This window comes from Myotis yumanensis, unplaced genomic scaffold (genome assembly GCF_028538775.1).
Source record: "Myotis yumanensis isolate MYYU_CA2020_CCGP unplaced genomic scaffold, mMyoYum1.0.hap1 SCAF_4, whole genome shotgun sequence".
NCBI lineage: Eukaryota > Metazoa > Chordata > Mammalia > Chiroptera > Vespertilionidae > Myotis > Myotis yumanensis.
The window spans coordinates 7,350,865-7,367,182 of NW_027223755.1; the positions used below are offsets into that span (position 1 = coordinate 7,350,865).

Here is a 16,318-nt window from a genome sequence, read left to right on the forward strand (position 1 = left end):
TTAAGTTATTTTCCTAATTCATGGGTATATTAGCTACAGAGCCAGGAGAAAATTTTAATTCTTTTTACTTCCCAAAGTAGGATCTGCCCTAGACCAATTTGGACTCTCAAAGAAAAACTGAGAGCAAAAAAATCAGCCAAAGAGCAAAAAAAATCACCAGTGTGATGATGAGAATTTAATGTGAAGAGCAATGAAGTCATGGGGAATGTGGCAACAGGTTAGTCCTCTGAGGTGAGTGCTTCTATATTCTGAAAGTTAGAACTTCTAGAATTCAGTGAGGGGCATTTCAGAAAGAAAATATAAATTCACAGTCACGAGAGTAATCGTATCAGTTCCTAGGAAAAACAAAGCAAAAGTTTCCAGTCTTTAACTGTGCTGGACCCACAGCTCTGGCCGGTGATACCAGGCTGACTTAAAGGTCCCCTTACTTCCTGACCCAGATGAATGGAAATGAGCCACAGCCGGGGTGTGCTAAGCAGATGGGACACCACAGGGCCTGAGCTGTTGGCCAAAGACAAAGGGGGTGAACCAGAATGTAAGCAAAGAAGCTTTCCCTGGCTGCTTGGCAATAAGGCCTCTAAATAAACTACATTAATCTGACTCACATGTGGTGAGTGGGAAATTAAAAACAGGGCAGTGAGAAAATTAAATGAACTCATTAAAGAGATAACAAACTTACAAAGCAGTTTCACTAGGACATATGTTGCTATCAGGATTGAGTTTCTAGAGATACTGTCATATCCATACCTTTACAAAGTTATATACTATCTTGGGCATACAACAGGTAAGATAAGAATTCTTGAGAAGCAAATATTTTTCCAAGAAGAAAAGCATGGCCTCTAAAGAATCAGTGAGATAAAATAAAATCCTATGATTTTAAGTATATTATCTGAAAATCCAAGGACAAGCAAATTAAAATGGATTGTTATGGAAATACAAAAGAGAAGAAACTATGAAGACAAAGCAGAGTTGATCTTCTAAAGAAGAATGAACTATAAGATGCTGGGGAACTTGTTTGTGAGGCTGCTGTCTACCACAACAGTTCCACTGCAGTGCCCAGGCCCTTGAAAGCTCCATGTTGGATTATTCACAGCAATGAAACATAAACGCTAATACACTAAGATTCAACTATTCCTTTCAGACTACAATCAAATCTCTGGGTGTTCCTTTTCTTTGCTCTTCCAGTCATGAATATATTTTAAAATGTCCTTCCTTTCTTCTCTCCCTTCCTCTCTTCTCCTTCCATTCAATCAACATGGATTGTGGCTCTAGTGACAGGCGGAGCACTAGGTGCTAGTAACACAGCAGTGAACACAACCGACAAATATCCGTGCCCTGAGATTCATTCATTAGTTCTCTCGGGTAAATGAAACTGCAGGTAAATGAAACCATAGAAAGTGACTCTGTGGATAAGGGGGAACTACTGTATTTTAATTTGTTGTTTACTGGTCAGTTTTCCTAGACTGTTCGCTCACAAAAGCCCATGCTTGGCACAGTGCTTTTCTATAGTATAAATGTTCAAAATCTATTTGTGTTATCACTAAACAAATGAAGAGGAAATTCTTAACATTCTTCATCAAAATACTGAGCACACAGATTGAAAAATGGATGTATGATGACAGGGGACTTCTCTGGGTTGCCCTTCTAATAATGTCAACAGAACAGATAATATGTGAAATACTAGAGTAAAAGGACAACAAAACAATGAAAAAATTATTTGAAAGATGGTAATTCTATTCACCAGACACTTGGGAGTAGCCAACAGCAATGGAAATCAGCTGCCTTGTCCCTGATTCACGAATTTTGCAGAAATATCATTCAAGATAACTTGCTAAGACAGCAACAACTGATCAGTAAGTAAATTGATGTCTGAAACTTTTCCCCCTAAAGAAACATGTTCTAAGACCAACATGCACACAAGTTAGACACTGTTGCATAACAAACTACTCCAACCCAAGGGCTTAAAACAATGAGCATTCCTCATTCTTAATTCTACAGGTCAACTGGCAATTCCATTTTGTGGCATTTTGTGCTTTCTCATGATTCTGCGGTAGTCTGATAGGTCAGCCAAGACTGGCTGGCTTATCAGGAATGGCCTCCCTCGTATACATTGTGGTTGGCTGGCTCTTGGACGCAGTGACAGGTGTGATGGGGACTCAGCCAGCAGGTCAGCCCAGGCTAATTCTCATGGCAGCTAAACAGGATTCCAAGCCCAGAAACGTGTAAGACCTCTTGTGGCTTAGCCTCATTTTTGATCCACCATCACCTCTGCCATATCTATTAGCCAAAGCAAGTTACAAGGTCAGCCCAGATTCGAGAAGTAAGTAAATAAACTCTACCTCTGCAGAGTCACATTGCAAGAAGCACAGATACAGAGAGAGAAAAATCAAGGTCCTTTTTACAGTCAGTCGCCCACACACTATTTGGCCCTACACATGCACCTACTTGTGAGTACCATTCAGTATATGATATTCATAATGACGATTCTGATTCAGCAAGGAGTTAAATAACAGTATGTTATAGGCAGAGACACGTATTGTAAAAGCTTTCCATGATAGGAACGCAGGTTAAAAGATTTCCACTACACCACTAACTTATTGTGGTGCCATTCCCACCGATTTCAGAGATCAGTGTCTCACTCCAGAACATCCTGTTTGTTCACTGTGAGTGCTGTCAACAGACTTGAAAAGTAATGGGACAGTCCATTGTATCACTGGTGAAGGATTCAATTAAAATAAACAAGATCTAAGCCCAAGTCACATCTTTTAAATATACATAAAAACCTGTATTTATAGAATTCAGGAAAAGGACCAGGCCATGGATTCACTTCCTAAACACCTGCCACACACAGATCAAATTCTCAAAAAACACTGATGTAATCCCTCACTGTACCCTTGTACCATAGGAGCCAGGTGAGTGGGTGAGTAGGGCTAAATGAGACATTCTTATGGCAAATACACACAAGCCTGGCACCTACTAGAAAAAAATTGGATTAAAATGGAAAAATACTTTCATACCTGCAAACTGATATTAGTATTTTTTCAGCAACCACAGAAACTATGCTGGGCTTGAATAGGTCAATAGAAACCAGACCGAATTACAGATAAGCTTAAAAGCATGCAGGTCTTCAAATCCAAGTGATATTATGGGTGCACTTGATCCCGAGACTATGTGGCCTAGTTTCACTGGATGACCCTCTAATTTCTAAAAAGTGCTACAGGATCCTCCTGACAACCACCTCTCCTAACTCCAGTACGGGAACTCTTAGCATTTCCGATGTGGATTTGAGAGACAAAGATAGAACACTGAGATCTGCCAAGGCTGAAAAGGATATCACTTTCAAAGGTTAAAAAAAAATCCCCCCCCCTTTTTTTTCTGATGACTACCCAATTACACAAGCCAGGCATGATAACTGGGAGCCATGAAAAGTCTTCTATAGGCATGGACAAAACGGCCTGTTCAAACTCAGTGGAAAACAAAAACATGAAACACTCAGCAATACAATGCATCTTTGGGGGACTAACATGGAAGCTAATCTAGCATGAAAAATACCTCAGAACCTAATTATATTATTAGAGCTTCTTATCAGGGCCTAGTCTGTGATAGCTAAACAGTGTAGCTTTCATTTATTTATTTCACATAAGAGAATCAAGTTATACAAGTTATTCTTAAAATTCTGTAGGCAGAACACAACTCTGTAAAGTGAAACCCATTCTTCCTCTGAGTACTATTATAAAATCTAACATGTGTATCTCTAGATAAGCATGCTCCCGAGACCATGGATTCAGGTTGTATTTTTGTGTACCATAATAAAAGTTGTAGTGTGGTATCCACATGTATGATGATACCCATTCTCCACCTGCCCAATTGATGTAGACGCCAAGCATCTCTTGTTAATATCCAGAAATGGCAATGTTTTAGTCCTTTGTTTACTTATGACTCAAAAATAATGTTTTGATTTTATATCCAGAGGAGACCTAAGGCGTGACTTCAAGAATGGAGTACTCATTCGGCCTGGGGGTTTTGTTTTTTGCATTGTTGTGGTTTTTTTAGTATGTTTTTTATTGATTTCAAAGAGGAAGGGAGAGGGGAGAGAAAGATACTGGGTATCAAGCCCACAACCTGGGCATGTGCCCTTGACCGTAATCAAATCCAGGACCCTTCAGTCCGCAGGCCGACGCTCTAGCCACTGAGCCAAAGCAGGTAGGACCGGCCTGTGGGTTTTTGTAGTATCTTAGTTGTTGAAGGTATCTGCCACTGCTTATTACTACAGAGGCAGTGAAAAGCAGCTGTTCTAGGAATAGACACTGTGAACTACTATTATTTGCTTTTGGAGACCCCAGGTTCTGTCATCACTTCCAAGAAAAGTCAGAGAAGCCTTAGAGTGATGTTCCTACATAAGGCCTTTTCCCCAGAATTCTTATACAATCAGTTTCACAACCACTCTCTCTCCTTACACATATTGGAATTTTATATGATAACAGTTTTAGGATAATTCTGACAGTTCTCATCCCAGGTGAACTACAAAGCAGATCTCTATACTAACAGAACCGTCAGTTCACTTGCCAACTTCAAAAAACATTCCCTTTGTCTCTCACTCTCAACCCAATTTAAACCAGGCAAAACTGGACTAACCTTGTGTAATAAGCAAATTCTTATGAATATTAATCCACTGGTCATTCAAACAGTCAGGTGCCCAAAGTCATACAGCTTACAAGGACCTTAAGAGTTTCCATTAGTGAACAAATCAGCATGATAAAAGAATATCAATTGTTTGTGTGCAGAAATGGCATATTTCTAAGACTGAGAAAAAGTGCAAAGTTTATTTTAAGTTACTTTAAACATTACTTCTATTATAACTGCTAACTAAATACTTAGTTGTCCTGTGAAGAAACAATATTCTAAGCAAAGATAAATACAATCAAGTTCATTGTATTTATCTCAAGGTGGGGGTTAAAGGAAAGAAACATTTATCTCAAATTTTCAAAACCAAAAAAAAAAGATAGACTCAGATATACTACTACCATGCCTAATTAAAACATGAAGTGATGAGAAACTATTGTTTACAACTCGAGGAAAATAAAACCTTAATAACACACTGCTATAAATATTTAATGATATAGAACTTAATTACATAATTTCATTAATATAAAGGATCAGTGGCATTAAACTATTATTTATTTCTATTTCAATGCATCATATTAAAATTCAGAAAGTTCAGGGGGCAGGTGCAGGGTTGAGGGGGAGAGGTGGGGAGAAAAGGGACATCTGTAATACTTTAAACAATAAAGATAAATTTAAAATAATAATAAATAAAGGACAATTCAAAAACTAGGAAAAAGTAGATTAGTGGTTGCCATGGCTGTGGGAAGGGAAAAATGGGGAGTAACTGCTAATGGGTACAGGGTTTCATTTGGAGGCAATAAAAATGTCCTAAAAATTAGCTATATGCACAATTCTGTGAATATACTAAAAGCCAATGAATTACATATACATTAAAAGAGTAAATTTTACTTTTTTCTTGCTCCCAGCCAACTTGGCAGCTGCTCTTGGTTGGGGGCCACCCAAAGCAGAAAGATGGTGGCCGCAAAAAGATGACAAGGTCACTAGAGTCGACCAACTCTAGGCTCCAACTTGTTCTGACAAGTGGACAGTACAAGCTGGGGTGCAAGCAGACTCTGAAAATAATCAGACAAGGCAAACCAAAACCACTCATCATCGCCAACAACCACCCCGCCTTGAGGAGACCTGAGCAGAGCACTAGGCCATGTCGGCCAAGGCTGGCGCCTATCACTACAGTGGCAATCAGACCGCACTGGGCACAGCAAGTGGAAAATACTACAGTGTGTGCATGGCTACCACCGACCCAGGTGATCCTGGCTCATTAGAGGCACGCCAGAACAGACTGAGAAGTAGATCATGCAAAACTGTTCTTTAATACAACTGGCCAGAGCTTGTTTAAAAAAAAAAAAAAGGGGGGCCCTAACTGGTTTGGCTCAGCGGATAGAGCGGATAGAGCGTTGGCCTGCGGACTCAAGGGTCCCAGGTTCGATCCGGTCAAGGGCATGTACCTGGGTTGCAGGCACATCCCCAGTAGGGGGCGTGTAAGAGGCAGCTGATTGATGTTTCTCTCTCATCGATGTTTCTAACTCTCTATCCCTCTCCCCTCCTCTCTGTAAAAAAGCAATAAAATATATTTTTTTTAAAAAGGGAGAGGGGTGAATTTCATAGTATGTGAATTATAGCTCAATAAAGTTGTTGTAAAAAGAGGTAATGCTAGTCCTAGTCGGTTTGGCTCAGTGGATAGAGCGTCAGCCTGTGGACTGAAGGATCCCAGGTTCGATTGCGGTCAAGGGCACATGCCCGGGATTGCTGGCTCGATCCCCATTAGGGGGCATGCAGGAGGCAGCCAATCAATGATTCTCTCTCATATTTGATGTTTCTATCTCTTCCTCTCCCTTCATCTCTAAAATCAATAAAAGTATATTTTTAAAAAGGGTAATGCTAAACATTTTATTTCCTATGTACATTTCTAAACGGAAAATAATTATTCATCCCAGGGTAATGTGCTGAGCACATTCACATCTCCTATCGGTAGAGGCTCTGTCTACCACCTTCTAGGGAATTACCTCCCTGAAGGGTTACTCTAGTGCCCTAAGTATCTACAGGCTTCTAACAGTTCTTCTAGCAACTTATAACAAGCTGTATCCATAGGCTTCTGATAACTCTAAAACACAGGAATTACACTAAATATTGAAGAGTGTGCTATACTGACAGAACCATGTTTTTTTTTAAAGATTTAAATTCCAGTGAGCTACAAAATATAAAGACACCTGTTTTCCTCTGAGAATTAACAGCTGTAAATACAGACAACATAAGTAATTTCACACATCAAGCTGATGTGTAATAAAATAAATCTACTCAAGGTTCTTCTTTCAACAAGATAAGACTCGAACGATAAATGACCACAGCTCATCTTGTTAAGATCAAAAGGGGATGACTTCTGCAGCAAAATATGCCCACCAGCCAAGCTATTTCACCAGCTCGGTTACCAATGACACAAGCAGCCTTGCAGCAAGCAGCAAAGAGAGGAAAGATGGGATTTTAAAAGGCCTGATTTGTCAAGTTTGTAAAATGCTTTGGAACTTTTATCTAGATTTCAGAGTTTTATGTATCCAGATGAGTATCTCTGAATTGTGCTGACAAGCAAGTCGATAAACTTTTCCTTAACTTGTAAGCTGTCTGCACACACTTCAAATCCACCAAAACTATAGCAGTGGGCAACAAGAAAGAGCAAGGTCTGTAAGATCAGCTTCTGTGCCACTATATAAAATGTCATATGAAGTGGTTCATTCTTATGGCATATTTAAATTTTAACTACATGAGTTACTGCAAATGTCTGTGCATAAAAACATGAGCTCCATTTAACTTGCCTTTGAAATAAAACAAACACTATTAGAAAAATGTCAACATCAATAGAAAGACATCTTTTCTAAAACCATGATTTAGAAATACTCCAAAGAAAAGGTAAAAGTTATTAGTGAAAACCGTAACTAATAGTATAAACAGACAACCGAGTGCTTTTTTATATCATATATTTTATCGTGCCGTACCAATAGTGGCATGACAATTTTTTTGCAAGAGAGAAAAAGGAAAGAGCTAAGCTTCCTCTGGTACTATCTAACATGCCCACATAATGGTCAATGAGGAAACTGAGCCTCACAGTTATTAGGTATCTTGTAGGTTTTAAACCTAAGTCTTCTAATTTTTCTAGAATGTCATTTTAAATAAAGAAAAATTTCCACTTGACTACAGAAAGTTTGAAAATGCATTTGGTGTCATCTACTCATATACAGTCCCTAAGACCACAGTGCATCTTGGGTGCCCATGCAAGGGGTACCTAGAGTGCTTGCCCTGTCCTTCAAATGACCCTCTTTTCCTTCCACGGTTTCCTGCAGCCTCAATTCTCCAAATTCATGAGTTTTTTTCCTTTCCCACATTAGCACATTTACTTTACATATGTAAATAGCAAATGCACTTAGAACTTCAGATGCTATCTTTATGTTAAATCAACTGAGAGTACTTTTCTAGTTTACTACCAAAAAAATATGTCATAATATAGACTATAACAAAAAGAATTCTACCCACCAGAAGATTAAGCTTTGCCAATACAATGAGACCTGCTTTATAAAAATAACCCTCAAAATGATATGGCCTGTTGCCAAGACCCTCCTACAGCAGATCCTGTCCTTGTTGGGAACAAAACAAGCTTTAGCACCATGCCAACATAACAGCTGCCAAAAATGAATTCTTCTTGAATCCTCTATCCATTGCCCCGCCAAGGTAGTCAACCTTATCTGTTGTGACCATGTATCTCATACAAATATTTTATACAATTTTAATTAAACAGTTGTTTTATACAGTGTATGCCATCTCTGTGATATCGACTAGTTAGAAAATCTTTCTTCTTTTTTTTTTTTAGAACTTTTATTATGGAAAACTTCAAACATAACCAAAAATAGAACAATAGAATAAACCCTCATGTACCCATTACTCAGATTCAGTAATTATCAACTCAGGGCCAATACCATTTAGGAAGCCTTTATTTCCAAAAGAATTCAAAAATATGAATTTTGAGGTTGACCAAAATAATCTTATCTTAGTTTTCTAGATCAGTTAATTCTATGTTTCTAGAACTTTGAGAGAGGCCACAGGGAATACAAGAAGTGCAAAATGTCTTGGCCTTTGTGGCGCTTAAGTAATATTTAAAGAGATAATATTAACAGAGTTGAAAATTATTTGAAAGTATACATTTCAAAATAAATTCCAGAAAGAGATCTAAATTAGATGTTCACACAATGCAAACCTAAATAATTCATTTATTATTTTATAGTCAACTCTTATGTATGGATTAGTGATGAAAAATAGGTTTATTTAATAAGATATTTAGAATTACTTGGAACCGGAATAAAATTCTTATTGAAAGATGCCTAACATCTGATACTATACAGTCACCAAAGGCTTACCACCGACTCTCCCCGAACTGAAACTTCTCTTATCACTGAGACCACAGCACCCCCTACTTTTTGACAAAGTACATCCCCAGAACAAGGCAATGAGTTCCAGTTCCTACACAAAAAGGAGATGAGGAAAAGAAGAAAAAAGGAAGGGTCTTACAACTGTTCAACCTTTCTTGTGAGATAATTAAATGGGTTAGTACGTTGTTTAGAAGAGTGCATCTGGCACATAGCAAGCATTCAATAACATCGGCCATTACCCTCATACAAAAAACAGTGTTTTACAAAAGTCCTAGTCTCCATAAACTATCTAGGAAGAACAACTAGCCCATATTTGGTAAACTCTGGGTCAGTGCCCTGCCAATGCTCTTCAAGTACCATAGGCATTCATTACAATAGCAACTTGGGTGGTCATTAACCTCAGTGATTTTGTTAAGCTTCTTTTTAAAAATGAACTTCATAAATGTCATGCACTATGTTTGCTGTGTTGAAATATCAGCTAACTTCTTTTCATGCTGGCTGATCATACATGTCATTCTATAATACAAGTACCGCCCCCTCATATAAGAGTCAATGAAAGTAAGCTGACTTTCTTTCAGAAGTTACTCAAGTGGTGTCTAAAGACAAAATCTCAATGATTCACTTCTAATCCATAATTCCATTTCAAAAGAAAAGTAAAACTATTAAATCCAGTGAAAGCCCTCAATGATATGAACTCCTGAACACTAATTTGGATATGCAGCAACTGGAAGTTGGCTCCCATCCTCTACAACAGGCTGACCCCAGTCATTGCATCTACCTTACAGTAACAGGCTGTGTTTGCCAGCACCCGCATTCCCACAATGCCATTATTCGTGGCTCCTTGCAGTGGTATGGTATCAGAAAATGACACCCACATCCAACATAATGGAATTTACTTTGACTTTCATATTTAGTCACTATCACCTGGAAATGGGCTACACTGTTCCTGCTCTCCAAGAATTCCCAGCCCACTCTTCCTGTAGTCCTCCAATTGCTATTATAATTTCCCTCAATCCCAGGGCATCTGCCTGGGAAAAGCAAAATTACCAGGAATTAAAGAGAGATACTATATCTGACCTAAATAAAGAATCATTAAAAAGAGTACTCTATTGAAAAACATGGAGTAAATAAAGCATTGGGTATTTCACCCAACACTGGTAAATTTGCTTAACATCAAGGACCTCTGAAAGAAAATGTAGCTGTGAATCAAGACCATATAGTGTATGTTTATTACAATTCAAATATATAAACTAAAGATTTCAGTTACCAGTGCAAGAACAACCAAGTAATTAAAAAAAATTTTTTTTCAGAATCAATAAATAACTAGTTTTTGCAATAAAATTTTTATGTCCAAAACAGGTAACTAAGGACATCCCACTGGGATGCTCCAACCAGTCCTCTGACCTGTCATCTATATAATAAAAGCCTAAGTGACCAAAACGACCAGAACAACTGGTCGCTATGATGTGAACTGACCATCAAGGGGCAGACTCTCAACGCAGGAGCTGCCCCCTGGTGGTCAGTGCATTTATACTGGGAGAGCACCGCTCAGCAGCAGTGGTGGGAGCCTCTCCTGCCTCCACGGCAGTGCTAAGGAGCAGCGAGATGAGATGACTGGTAAGGAGCAGTGAGCAGGTGGGCAGTAAGGAGTGAGGGGTCCCATACTGAGAGAGGGCACAGGCTGGGCTGAGTGACCCTCCCCGCCCCCCCCGCCCCAGTGCACTGGGCCTCTAATATAGTATAGATACAAACAGGATGGCAGTAACCACCACAGGACTGGTCACATCACATAATCAAAGAATAAGCAACAAAAATAAATTCTTTGGGAAGTGAGACTCTTTTTTTATATATATAATATATTTTATTGATTTTTTACAGAGAGGAAGGAAGAGGGATAGAGAATTAGAAACACCAATGAGAGAGTAACATCGATCAGCTGCCTCCTGCACCGCCCCCACCGGGGATGTGCATGCAACCAAGGTACATGCCCTTGACTGGAATCGAACCTGGGACCCTTCAGTCCGCAGGCAGATGCTCTATCCACTGAGCCAAACCGGTTAGGGCAAGTGAGACTCTTTTTATATTTCTAAATATTTTTCTGCATCTAAATGTTGGTGGGCACTGCTGATAAATATACTTTTAAAAAAAGAAAGAAGAAAATCCAAAATGTGAAATAAGCTGCATGCATAAAAATATTTAACACATTATTTATAATAGATAAAAATAGGTAACAAAAAGGCTTTGTAAATTATGGTACTTAAAACTGAATACTATTGTGCCACAACTAAAAACTATGGTAATAAGTACATCACAGCATGTAAACAGTTTTGGTATAAGGTTATACAGCTTTTGGTATAAGGTTGAGAAAAAAAGTAAGATTTTGTGTCATCTATAATTATAGCTATATTCAAGTGCATTTAAAAATACTTAAAGATACGGCCCGTGATGAGGACAAAGAAAAAAAAAAAAGAAAAAGAAATACTTAAAGGTATTTCCTCTCCTCTATGACAGCAATGGAAGACAATGGGTGAGGGTCTGCTCCTCTTACCTGCCTCGAATTTCTGTGATGCTGTTATACAACTTTGTAATTATAAAACATGTATTTTAAAAAAAAGAAGGAAATAAAAGGGCACTAGAAAAATGGCATGAACTTATAACTTCACAACTTTGAGAGATTCATTTATCAGCTTGAGCATTTGATAACTTGATCTCATATAGTGCTCATACTTTCAGAATGTTGTATGATAAAATGGGGATAAGATACAATTAGTTCAATGCTCATAGTTAACTTAATAATAATTATTAATATACATGTTTAAGGATTCTGTGAAAAACAATGACCTCGTATCGCTACATTATACTAATTATTTTTTCACCCGGGTTGGGCTTTTCCTGTCAAGTCCTATAAATTTTCCCAATGCATCCACTGCCTGCAATTCCAGCAGCTGCCATTGAGTGGTGCCTGCTAAAGGGAGCTATGGCCCAGATAAAAAGAAGAGGTGAGGCACACAATACAATTCTTCTTTTTTCCCTATTTTTATTTTATTTATTTTTATTGAATTTATTGGGGTGACATTAGTTAATAAAATTATACAGGTTTCAGGTATACAATTCAACAATACATCATCTGTATATTACATTGTGTGTTTACCACCCCAAGTCAAGTCTTCCATCACCCCTTCTCACTTCTTCCACCCCCCTTCCCTCTGGCAATCACCACACTGTTGTCTGTGTCCATGAGTCTTTCATTTTTTCTTTGCTTAATCCCTTCACCTTTCTCACCCAGCTCCCAACGCCCTCCCCTCTGACTGTGTCAGTCTGTACAATTCTAGAAACAAAATACTATCATCATAATAAAATGCAGATATCTATTCACTATAAGATAGGGTTGGCTATCTAAGAAATATAACACATATTTAACCTTTGTTACTTTTCCAATTAGGTACTTATAAGCATCTGTAAGTGATATCCTAGAAGGTAACAGCCTAGAGTTTGTTCTGTTCACTCCTTCTGCTTATTCCTGCCTCTCTATGACTTCCAGGCTCCAGAGCTTGGTATAATATCTTACTGGTACCTGGAATGATTCCCCTTTAACTATTTTCCTGGAAGACTTCTACTGATCGTTCAACCCCAAACCCAAATAGTATTTCCTTTGTGAAGTCTCCCCTGAACACCCAAGCGACAACCTTCCTCCAGACCCGCCACAGACCTGGAGGCAGGTGGACCTTGGTACAGCACTTTCGCCCTCCACAGCACAGCAGACCAGGACATACATATTTTATGGGCTGGCAGTGCTGGCCTATGACCAGGAGTAAATCAGCCTGTAAAGCCAGCCAGTGCTTCACAGGCCAAGGTCTGGCAGAGTCGGGCTCACAACTTTCCACAATAACTCTTAAGCAGACACGTGACTTAGTAGCTGTCATGGGTGGCGCTGGCCAAATAAGAACAATCTGAGTGGTATATGGAAAAGGAGCAGTGCACGGAACCAGTGGCAAAGCTGGCATTCTTGTAGCACATAAAAAGTTGGCAACAAATTACTTAACCTAATAAATCAAAGCTATGGAAGGCTGTTGTTAAAGCAGCATGTCCACAGTCCCTCTGAGAGAGAGACAAAGCTTTCAGCAACACCAACAATGACAACAATAACAGCAGATAACTCATGGAGTGCTACTGTGAGACAGACACCAAACCAAGCACTTCAGGGATATAAATTCATCCAATGCTCACACAACCCCAAGGAGAAAGAAAATAACCTGCCAAGGGTCACACGGAGAGAAAACAGCAGAGCCTGGATTCAACCCTGATATCTGGCTCGAGTCCATGCTGAGAACTAGTGCATTTTACTGCCTTATAACTGAAATACAGCATGGAATGTGCTCAAGGCTTGGAGAAGAGACACCATGGTGAACTTGTGACCACATCCTATACTCAAAAAAGGGAACGACTTTCACATAGTAGGAAATACATTAAGACCCAACACATGCACACACCCGCTCACCCTTCCTCCCACCCTGGTACCCCACCCTCTTACAACTGAAGCAGAAATTTCAGAAAACAGTACTACCTATGACACAGTCTGACAATTTCTACTCTATTTTATTTTGTAAGAAATGCTGGTCATGACCCAAAAAGGGTTTCCCAAAACCACTGCACTAGCCCCAGGATCAGCTTTACTATGCCACCACCTATTCTGAAGGAAGATGTAGTAAACAGGATACAGATGGTTCTGGGCCTAAGAAAGCTAAAGCTTCCCGGCCAGTGTGGGTCAGTGATTGAGCACTGACCTATGAACCAGGAGGTCATAGTTTGATTCCCAGTCAGGGCACATGCCTGGGTTGAGTGCTCAATCCCCAGTAGGGGGCATGCAGGAGGCAGCCGATCAATGATTCGCTCTCATCATTGATGTTTCTATCTCTCCCTCTCCTTTCCTCTCTGAAATCAATAAAAATATGTTTTAAAATAAAAACAAAAAAGAAAGCTAAAGCTAGGGAAGTAATGTGATATAATGGAGCCAGACCTGAGTTCTAATAACCACTCAACCCCTAAAAAGATGCGTGACTAGGAAGTCACTACCTTCTTGGAGCCACTACTGTGAAAGTTAAGTGAGACAGAGTTTACAAAGCTCTTGGCCCATCCTATATAATAAAAGGGTAATATGCAAACTGTCCCCTCGACCAGGAGTTTGATGGGAGTTCGACCAGGGGGCAGGGCCGGCTCGCCAACCGCCCAGGGCCCCTCTCCCCAGCCAGCCCCACCCCCAATTGCCCCCCACACACACCCCAATTGGGGGCAGGGCCGGCCGGCCAACCTCCCTGTGTCCCCTCCCCCAGCTGGACCAGCCCAATTGCCCGCCCCAATCAGGGAGGGCCAGCTGGATCCCACCCATGCACAAATTCATGCACCAGGCCTCTAGTAACATATATAAAGAAAGAGTTATTTTCTTCCCCCCACACCAACCCTTGGAGTTGACTCTGTCGGTTTAAAGTAGTTTTCATAAAAGCAGAGTTTGGGGTTAATTCAAAATGGGAAAGGATCTAGAAATTGATATTCTGACTTACTGAAGACTAAAGCAACATCCTATCTGGAACAAACTGTCTCTTTCCCAGGTGAGTCTGAGATAACTCCCAGACTGAAAAGTACCGATGGGAAAACTCTGCTTTTGCATTTGGGATCCGTGCCTCTTAGCAAACAGGACTTCGTGTTCCCCTGAAGAAAGCACCAGAAGGAGCCCTGCTCCCCACTGCAATCCCCTTGCTATAAAACATGGGATGATGGGTGTCCAGGGATCCCACAAAATGGGAAGCATGCTGGAGAGTGAGGACCAGTTCTGTGCAATCAGCTCAAAGCACAGAGCCTAAGGCAGGGCCTGTCCCACAACAATAGACACAGAGTGAATGTCTGCTGAGCCTAACTGAAGAAACCTCCAGATGCAAATCGATGTCCTGTTTCGCTTCTGTCTGGCTCCTTTTCTGCCTCTTCTTCCTGCATCCCCACAGGTGACAGTCCTCCCGGTAAACATTTCACCCTGCCCATTGCTTTAACTTCCTTCCAAATCAGGGTCTACTTACTGTTGGCTTACTTCTCTGTAGTTTTAGAGTTGTTCTTCACCTAGATAAATGGTTATTTCTTTTTTTAAAATATATTTTATTGATTTTTCACAGAGAGGAAGGGAGAGAGATAGACAGTTAGAAACATCGATGAGAGAAACATCGATCAGCTGCCTCCTGCACATCTCCCACTGGGGATGTGCCCGCAACCCAGGCACACGCCCTTGACCGGAATTGAACCTGGGACCTTTCAGTCCACAGGCCGACGCTCTATCCACTGAGCCAAACCGGTTTCGGCAAATGGTTATTTCTTGAAAGGCCAGAATTTAAAGTAGTCTAAGACTTTTATTTTACAGATAAGAACATTGGTGTAAAAAAGGGGCAAGTATGCTAACAGGTAGAAGCACTAACAAGTAGTAGATGGCAGGTGATAAACTGATTTGTGGTCCAAGCTTTGCACTACAGTAAGAGCAAACTTGGCCTTGTACATTTTAAATGCATTTGGTTAAAGAAAAAAAATCACCAGAATAAATGGAAGTAAATTTGTACCAAGCACCAGTTGTGTGCTAAGCCCTGTGCTTATCACATTTAAACCTTACAAACAAACCTACAAAGTTGTACAAATAATTATCTTGTAATTTCTCTGGGTAGCATGAAAAAATAGAGAGCTTTGAAGATATTCCAGCAGTTTCTCTGTCAGTGCCTATAGACTAGCCTTGCTAGATTATACTAATTGGAGAAGCCAAATATGAGCTGCTGAAAATGTTGTTACATATTTTAAAGAACTCTAGTAAATAGAAAACTTTTAATTGCATACCACCAATAGATTGAAAGTATCATGTTATGACAAAGGGGTCCTTTAAAGGCTGGTAATAGATGACAATTTGACAAGATGTATCAATAGCCATAAAAATGTCCATGCACCTCAGGATCTTTTGTCTACGTGCATCATGTGCATGGATGTTTGCCAAAATCAGCATTAGAACACATTTTAAAATATTTATTACCTCAGTTATATTAATAAACTCATTATATGTTAGCACATTTTTTTTAATATATTTTATTGATTTTTTACAGAGAGGAAGGGAGAGAAATAGAGAATTAGAAACATCGATGAGAGAGAAACATCGATCAGCCGCCTCCTGCACATCTCCCACTGGGGATGTGCCCACAACCCAGGTACATGCCCTTGACCGGAATCGAACCCGGGACCCTTCAGTCCGAAGTCCGGCG

General features: G+C 39.8%; 1 protein-coding gene and 1 pseudogene across 1 annotated transcript in view; one reads left to right on the top strand and one right to left on the bottom strand.

Annotated features, from left to right (window-relative positions):
• The window catches only part of WDR70 (WD repeat domain 70), a 197,018-nt gene that overhangs the window by 105,418 nt on the left and 75,282 nt on the right, over window positions 1-16,318 (bottom strand). The gene's annotated exons all lie outside the window — the stretch shown is intronic.
• Window positions 5,595-5,916, top strand: LOC139008368 (large ribosomal subunit protein eL30 pseudogene; annotated as a pseudogene).